The sequence below is a fragment of the Lolium perenne genome, chromosome 7 (genome assembly GCF_019359855.2).
Source record: "Lolium perenne isolate Kyuss_39 chromosome 7, Kyuss_2.0, whole genome shotgun sequence".
Taxonomy (NCBI): domain Eukaryota; kingdom Viridiplantae; phylum Streptophyta; class Magnoliopsida; order Poales; family Poaceae; genus Lolium; species Lolium perenne.
The window spans coordinates 219,088,835-219,098,473 of NC_067250.2; positions in this window are offsets into that span (position 1 = coordinate 219,088,835).

Below are 9,639 nucleotides of genomic sequence, written 5' to 3' on the forward strand. Positions count from 1 at the left end.
CATTCAATTTTCCCGGTGCAACGCACGGGCACTTTTGCTAGTAATAATAAAGAAAATAAGGCTTCTTGTCGGTCCGTCTTTTATTGCCCCTAATTTTTGACTAAATTACACCACTGCCACCGCTACCGTCCCGGACTTTCATCTTATGTCATCACTGTCGCTTCTCGTTGATGTTTTCTCTGAGCAGTGTCCGTCATGAACTGTGCGGGCGTAATAAGAAACAATCCCGTAGACCCGTACGTACTACTTCCAATCTTCCATCTCAGCCTGAAGTCATGTCGTACAAGCCATGGTCTCTTTACTCTCTCTGTAGCTTGAGACTTTAAACACCCAGGCCGGGGCGGAGAGGGTCTCCCATAACCACGAGATGGCCGCCCGACGAGGATGAATATAAAGTTATAAACTCTCTAGCTTTGGCGATTTCTGCCGTTCAGATTTCGCGATTGGGTTGCTGTCAAATCTCATGAACCGCAAGCACCTTCAACGCGTAGGAAACGACGAATCTTGTCGTTCTCCACACCCTGGCCATCAACCGCTGACACTTTCCCGTCTTCCATGAGGGCGTCTGAAGTGACCGACTGGCCGGCGCAGTGTTTTGGGACAACGCCATGGAACCATGGTCCTCGAAGGCCGTGTCATGGAGCTCGCTGCCGTGAAAGTCGAGCAGTTTTTCGTCGGATGAGATGCATACGAACGGGGCTTTTTTTCTCAAAAATTCTACATTGTCCAGAACTCCAGATCGGGGACTGTTTACTATGAGTAATTTGCGTGTATGTCAGGCATACCTTCATCTATTCTCAGGTTAAAACCCATGTGGCATGGAGCTGCTCCAATCCAACATCCGATGCTTCCAAGGAGACCCAAGTTATCTACTGTAGTAGCCATGACAAATTCTAACCAATCCGATGCATATAACATCATATTTTGTTTTTCTCATGTTAGTAATGTCACACTACAATCTCGGTTCTGTCCACCGACCATGCCGATGGACGCCGGCCGTCAACCACAGGATCCTCGTCCTCCATACATCGCCGGTTAAACATATGGCGGGACTTCGTATTTGGGCATGATTTGATAATGACTGCCCTTCGTGAATCGTGGCTAACACCAACGAGGCTACTATGGCAGCTTATAGCCACAAACTGTAAGAGATCTGATGGACTTTACGTGTTGCTCGGCGTCTACTGAAATCAAGCAGTAAATCGATGGATGAGCTGAGGCCAATGTCCCAATTTTCTTTGAAGTAGTTCGGTGTAGCACTGATGAGGGATTTCTAACAGGAAACTCATTGTCAACTGGTAGTTTTTGCAGGGGGTGCAGATGGTTTGTGCGCGCTTGTCAATAGTGCCAAGTTCCCTACTCAGCTTATTGCATGCGTACATGCTGCCCTGTGAAGTTTGACAGATAAAAGAATCAAAAGAAAGGCACTGACCAAGTTTTAGCTTAGCCAACAGATTTTAGATGGAGTAACATCTCTAATCTTAACGCCAAGGCATGGCTGCCGTGCTAGGATTGACCTGGGCGTTTATTCTTTTGCCTTTTTCTTCGTTTGAAGCAGAGGCCACACATGTCTCACAGTCTCAGATTAAACTCGGCTCTCTTTCAAAAAAAATTTGGTTTATAAGCACGTTCATGGCTTTTACCAGATCTGCTTGGTTCTGATTTGGTCTGTTTTAATATTTTTACGGTGTTGTATTTGATCTATAGATATTTAATTTGAATTGCTCTCACCTATTTTGTCAACAAAGTCATATTTTCTGTGATCTGTTCTATAAACCTGCTGCCAGATGTACGAAGGCTTTGCACATCGAAGAAATATTTCAACTTATGTTTATCCAAGTTTTTGTACATTAATTTGCATTTGTGACTGCACAATTGTCATGGGTGCTTCTGGAACGTGGTACTTTTAAAAGTTTAATTTACTGAATTGTGGGGCATCCTTATGCTATGTCTTTAACTTTCATAACAGAACATAGTAACAATCATGTTGACCAACACATGGATGACATATGCCCGTAAGCCTGCAAAACTAACGGACACGTAAAGGGGAGCAAAACTGAAAAAATGATTTCGTATCCTTTTGTTTCGTGGCTTTTTCTTACCCGTTGCAACGCACGGGCATTTTGTACTAGTATAATTTAAATTATATAGGTTAAATTGGCAACCTAGAGATACGGGGAAGTAAACTGAGACGGAGGGAGTATCCAGATAAAAGGTGCGGATAGTTGCGCAAGCACACATCAACCATGTGTGTAGCTTGCATATTGTTAAGTTGTTTTGGTATGCGTTTTTAAACATAAGGCATTATGCCCAGCTTTAAATTAATAAAGCCACCAACGGCTAGAATTACAGGGTGTTGAGGAGAACAACAACAAAAACCAGAACCATTATAGGGCAACACAAAATGGAACAAAATATACAGCCTGCAAACGCCTAGGTCTTCAGATGTCGAAACAAATCAAGGTAGAGGAAGCGAAGCGCAGGAGGACGCCACACCAACAGAAGAGAATGCCTTCATCTGCTCCAAACAAGGACACATTGCATCACGGGAAAACCCGTCCATCACCAAAGAGGGCCCCTGCCCCCTCGCCCAGGTTCGATGGCGCCGTACCGTCAGATGCTGGAACGCTCACCCTAGAGCTCGAGCTGTAGCCGATAGCCGGGCAACCGAGAAAGAAGAGATTCCGAGCCTTCTCCCTCGGGGAAGACCGCCAATTCGAAAGCCACTCAGTCGTATCCAAAGAACCACACCGCTACCACCAGTTGACAGGGACCAGTGGCTCCAAAGGCAGCGTCTTCAAGAAGGAAGCGGTGCCAAGGCGTCATCGATGCCCCGTCCGGCGAACCAGACTAAGGATTTTCACCTGGAGCCAATGGTGGAGGAGCACCATCCTGATGAGGATATCCAGGCCTGGTACCCTAGGACAACCATTGATATGATGATTAAGTCTAAGGTTGTACCAGTATTTTATCATAGTCTTGTTATTAGGAAATAATAATGTAGCCATGTCATGTGGTGGGCCAAATTAGGGTTTTAATAGAGTCTATTTGACTTGGGCCTGTCCAAGTCAAATTAGGGTTAGGCCCATAAGTGGGCGCCCCAACGCAATAGGGGTTGGCCGGCCACCCTCCCCCTCATATAAGGAGGTGGGGCGGCTAGGGTTAGGGGGGGACTAGATTGAAATCAGAATATGTAGAACCTCGAGTTCGTACTATCACCGTCCCTATGGGATCGGCGTGCGTGACGGCTTCTTGGACGTTCATCCGGTTATCCAATAAAGACAAGAGAGTTCTTGAGTTGTCAAGAGTAATCGTGTGTTCTCGGAGGTCCTTGAATCTGTCAAGGGTAGTCGATCTTCTTGGCGTGTCTATTCTGCTTGAGGTTCGGCATTCTTCGTCGAGTTGCTCGCCGGATTGGCGTTCCCCATCTTCAGGTTACGTGTATTGCTCACGTGATAGGAAGAACTATCAGATCCTATGGATCAAGGAGGTGCACCGTGAAAGATCGGGCCAAGTCCCCATATCATCTTGGTATTAGAGCGCTAGGTTGATCACGGTGCAGATTGGTTTGTTGCTCAGTTGTTTCTGCTTGATTGCTGTGGCTACCATTGGGTACGTCGCCGTCATGCTGTTGGTGAAGATCAAGGAGGAGGAAGTGGGCAGTAGAGTCAAGTTCCAGAGGCCTTCGTTCATGCGGAGGTGGTGGCTGCAAGGGAGAGGAAGGAGAAGCGCTACCGAAGCTCTGCTACGACAGGAGTTTGCAGGAATTCTCTACCGCGGCAGGAAAATTCACGGGGAAGAAGGACAGATCCGTCCGACGGCCGGCGCCCCGACCCGCCAGACCGGTCCTACAATTGGCCGGGCCGGTCACACGGCCGGCCGACCGGCCGTCAGACCGACGGGTCCGGCGCCCATGCCGTTTGGATCGGCTTCCAGGCCGGGCAAAGCCGGCGCAAACCGGGGCGACTACTGTGACTCGAGACGATTTGCCCGATGCCTCGGCCGGTCAACCGGGCCACAGGCCGGATGCACCAGCGCCCAGGCCGGTTGGACCGGGGCCCTGGCCGGCCGTTCAGCAGAAGCGACGTCCATGCCGATAGCTACTGCTGCTTTTGCTGTTGTTGCTGTTGCTTGTGTGTCGTGGAGTGTATCAAAAAAAATCTTCAAAGGAGGAAGACATTGGTGATCCAAGAGAGTGCGTACTTGGGTGTGTTTAGCTTATTTGGATCCATGGTGGACATGAGCTTGTTCTGTTTGTTTTGGGTGATATGTATGACGCGCTTCAGTTTCATTTGGGAGGATGATTGTGTCTTCAATCAGGTTGCTGGCGTCGAAGACCAAAGGGGCGCTAAGGTCAAGACAAGCTAGTCGAGTGGGAGGATGAGGTGTGGAAGACTGGCGAGGCTTGAGCGTGAAGACCGGCGATGTTACTTATCTGACGTCACCTTTTTTCTAGCAGACCCACACGCGTTGGGGACAACGCTTCTTGAAGAAAGGGAGGATGATGAGGATATCCAGGCCTGGTACCCTAGGACAGCCATTGACATGATGATTAAGTCTAAGGTTGTACCAATATTTTATCATAGTCTTGTTATTAGGAAATAATAATGTAGTGATGACCCACAAGTATAGGGGATCGCAACAGTCTTCGAGGGAAGTAAAACCCAATTTATTGATTCGACACAAGGGGAGACAAAGAACACTTGGAAGCCTTAACAACGGAGTTGTCAATTCAGTTGCACCTGGAAACAGACTTGCTCGCAAGAATTTATCGAGGTAACAGTTTTATAGCAAGAGTCGTAGTGAAATAACAAGCAAGAGAGTAATGTAGACAAAGCATAGTGATTATAGTAAACAGCAGGATTAAAATACTGTAGGCACGGGGACGGATGACGGGCGTTGCATGGATGAGAGAAACTCATGTAACAATCATAGCAGGGCATTTGCAGATAATAATAAAACGGTGTCCAAGTACAAAGCAATCAATAGGCATGTGTTCCATATATAGTCGTGCGTGCTCGCAATGAGAAACTTGCACAACATCTTTTGTCCTACCAGCCGGTGGCAGCTGGGCCTCAAGGGAAACTACTGGATATTAAGGTACTCCTTTTAATAAAGTACCGGAGCAAAGCATTAACACTCCGTGAACACATGTGATCCTCACATCACTACCATTCCCTCCGGTTGTCCCGATTTCTGTCACTTCGGGGCCATTGGTTCCGGACAGCGACATGTGTATACAACTTATAGGTAAGACCATAAACAATGAATATCTTGATGAAGCAATAACATGTTCAGATCTGAGATCATGGCACTCGGGCCCTAGTGACAAGCATTAAGCATAACAAGTTGCAACAATATCATCAAAGTACCAATTACGGACACTAGGCACTATGCCCTAACAATCTTATGCTATTACATGACCAATCTCATCCAATCCCTACCATCCCCTTCAGCCTACAGCGGGGGAATTACTCACGCATGGATGGGGGAAACATGGCTGGTTGGTGTAGAGGCATTGGCGGTGATGGCGGTGATGATCTCCTCCAATTCCCCGTCCCGGCGGAGTGCCAGAACGGAGACTTCTGGCTCCCGCGATGGAGTTTCGCGATGTAGCGGCGTTCTGGAGGGTTTCTGGCGACTTCGACTTCTCCCCGTGCGTTTTTAGGTCGAGGCCGATAAATAGTCCAAAGGAGGGCGTCGGAGGCCGGCCGAGGGGGCCACACCACAGGGCCGCGCGGCCCCCCCGGGCCGCGCCGCCCTGTGGTGTGGGGCCTCGGGCCTCCACCTCAATTGTCCTTCGGCTCTGTCATTATTCTGGGAAAATAGGGCCTTCGCATAAATTCCGAGGATTTTCCCGAAAGTTGGATTTCTGCACAAAAACGAGACACCGAGAGCTTCTGAAAACAGCGTTAGTCCGTGTTAGTTGCATCCAAAATACACAAAATAGAGGCCAAACAATAGCAAAAGTGTTCGGGAAAGTAGATACGTTTTGGACGTATCAACTCCCCCCAAGCTTAGCTTATTGCTTGTCCTCAAGCAATTCAGTTAACAACTGAGCGATAAAAGAACTTTCACGAACACATTTGCTCATATGATGTATATATTCTCATGCTATGGCTAATACTTAAGCAGTTCATAATGAGACACATGCAAATAAGATCATCTAACAGCCATGTCAATCATGGAGAGGTACCAATAATTAATAATAAGCATCATGAATCATGTATATAAGCAAGATTGCAATGTTCATAAGAGAGTATGATAAAGTGGTATCTCGCTTGCCTGTATTTGATTGGCAAAACATAAATGCCCGGGCACCTTTGGAGTTCATAGAAAGACTAGAAGTAGTGATTGTCAAAGATAAAAGCATCAAAGTTATACCACAATCAATCATATTTTGAGACAAGCATATTATACTAAGAATGACAGTTGTGCTCTCAAGATAGTGCTCAAAGAAATAATGGAGACACAACATAAAAGTAAAAGATTGACCCTTCGCAGAGGGAAGCAGGGATTAACATGCGCTAGAGCTTTTCATTTTTATAAAGACAGGAGTAAAATTATTTTGAGAGGTGTTTGTTGTTGTCAACGAATGGTAATGGGTACACCAACTACCTCGCCAACCGGACTCTCAAGAGCGGCTCCCATGAATTATTGCATATTTATATGGCACTCCTTCCAACCTTTCTTACACAAACCATGGCTAACCGAATCCTCGGGTGCCTGCCAACGATCTCATACCATGAAGGAGTGCCTTTTTATTTTATTTTCATTATGATGATGACACTCCCCCCAACCTTTGCTTACACAAGCCATGGCTAACCGAATCCTTCGGGTGCCGTCCAACAATCACAAACCATGGAGGAGTGTCTATTTAAGTTAATTAATTCGGGACTGGGAATCCCATTGCCAGCTCTTTTTGCAAAATTATTGGATAAGCGGATGTGCCACTAGTCCATATGAGAATCCGTCAAAAGTAAATGACAAGGTTGAAAGCTAAACACCACATACTTCCTCATGAGCTATGAAACATAAACACAAATTGAGAAGCATTTTGAAGGTTTTAAAGGTAGCGCATGAGAATTTACTTGGAATGGTTTGAAATGCCATGCATAGGTATTTATGGTGGACACTCTGGAATAACTTGGTTTTCAGGTGTTTGGAAGCACGAGCAGCGTTCCCGCTCAGTACAAGTGAAGGCTAGCAATAGACTAGGGAGCGACAAATCAAGAGAGCAGTAACTGTCATAATCATGCTTGCGGCAAAATAAATTAACGGAGGCATAAAAATGATACAAGAACTCTGAAGCAATATAGATCATCGAGGCTTAATTGACTTTTTGTTCAGTCATATGCATGCGTGAGCATGTGCCAAGTCGATATGAATGAATTATTCAGAGGAGGATACCACAATGCCATACTTACTTATGAATAAAACAATGCAAGCAAACATCCATGACATGCTACTCATATTAATAAATTGGAGCTAAACATGAGAGATCATAAACTACTAGACTTTCTCAAATAACATATACCTCACATGAACCAACTAAGCATGCTCACATGGATGAGTATATGCAAAAAGATGAAAACAAATAGAGTTCATACCAGCCTCTCACCACAATCCAATTGTCGTAGATCGTCATTATTGCCTTTTCACTTGTGTAGCTTGGATAATATCAAATGAAAACCACGCTCCAGCCACCGAAGACCATTGAACTCATAAAGAACTTTACAAACCAAAGAAGAACAGCAAATATTTTTGGTGTTTTCGAATTAGAAACAAGAACAAGAGGAAACAAACAAACAAAGCAAAATCTTTTTGGGTTTTCTTATAGCAAACTAGCAATAGCAAATAAAGTGAAACAAATGCAAGAAACCAAAGCAAACAAATGGTGAAGAGAAACAACAGAAATATTTTTGGTCTTTTTGTGTTTTGGGGAAGAAACAAAGCGAAAACAAGATATAGCAAACTAAAAGAAACACAGAAAAGCAAGATGGCAGAAATCTGCCAAAACCTGACAGCAGTACAGAAATCGATTTTTACAAAAATCTTACATTGCTCAGATCGAAAAGTGTTCAACTAATGAAAGTTAGATAACAACCTGGGGAACCTGCACAAAAATTGGCAGCTCAAAATGACGCTCTGGCTATTTTTGAGAATTTTTACGGTAACGTTCCAGAATCTGTTTTCAGGCAGCACTTCCCCAAATATCATCTTCCTCTCATTAGAAAACCACTCAAACGAACAAAACAAGTATGTGCAAGTATCCAGCAACCATAATATGCAAAGAATAAGTGATGCCGGTATACCTCCCCCCAAGCTTAGGCTTTTGGCCTAAGTGGAGTTCAATCCCATCGATCCCATGAGGTAGTGTCTCCGTAATATGACGAAGATGGATCGTATTCCGGGTATGTGCTAGAAGAAGCACCCGGATATGTGACGGTGTGGTCGTAGGAGGTCCCGACATCCTCGGAGTCATGTTGCTGGTGGAAGTCTTTTATCTTCAAATGCTCATCCACTTCCTCCTTAGTGCACGACCATGATTGCCTGTCAATACTTAACAAACCTGGTTGGGGAAGAGGGATTTCCTTCTCCTCCCCGTCAGAAAACAACATTCTATACACCATATTATCTAAAGTAGAGTCAGTGGTAACAAAATGATGACTCTTCATAGCAGTAATATCGAGTCTCCTAGGGGCCAATGGCACATCATTAGGATCAATAGGAAGATTTAGATATGTTAAAACGCAAAGGCAATGGTTCCTCCAAAAATAGGCCCCCTGGTAGTCAGGCGGCGAGCAATAAGAGCACCAAGGTGATAGGATGTTTGACCAGTAAGTGCAATATTCAGGAAAGCAAGATGGTAGCTAGAGATATTACTAGTATTCTCCCTACCAAGAATGCTAGTAGCAATGTAATATGCAAAATACTTAATGGCGGGGAGTTGAATGTTCCTTATCTTGCCCCGCTGAATGGTGCGACAATCATCATCAGTAATCCCTCGATAGAGCTCCAACAAGTCCCGGGGGTTGTCATCAATCCTACTTGCTGTACCTACAGGGGCAATATCCAAGGCACGAAAAAAATCCTTCAATTGCATAGTAACGGGATTACCATAGATCCTGAATGCGACCGTCGGCTCATATTGTTTGTTGTTGAACTGGAAACTCTCGACGAAGATTTTGGTGAGCATATAGTATTGCTCCCTTTCATCTCCCATATAGGTGGTTAACCCTGCCCTGTTGACAAGGGTTAAGAAATCCTCCAATATCCCTGCATTCCTTAGAAAATCATAGCATGGAAAAGTCGAAGCATTAGGAGGCCCGTTGTCCTCTTCGGGCGCAAAGCTAGGCGCGATGATGTCTTCATTGTATGATCGCCTAATCCGGGTGGCGGCCCTAGAAGGCCTCCCGGTGCTGGTTGTCCCTTTCTTGAACAACTCTCCAAAGTTGAACTTCTTCATAGCTTCTCTGAAATTTTCAACAAATGATATAAAAATTTGATTTGGTGACATATAATTGAGGGAAACTACCATAGGAACTTGCTAGAGTACTAATCATGCATCAAAACTAGTTTCTACCACTTAGAACAAGCATGCAAGCTCACTAAACATGTTACCTACAGTAGCAAAAT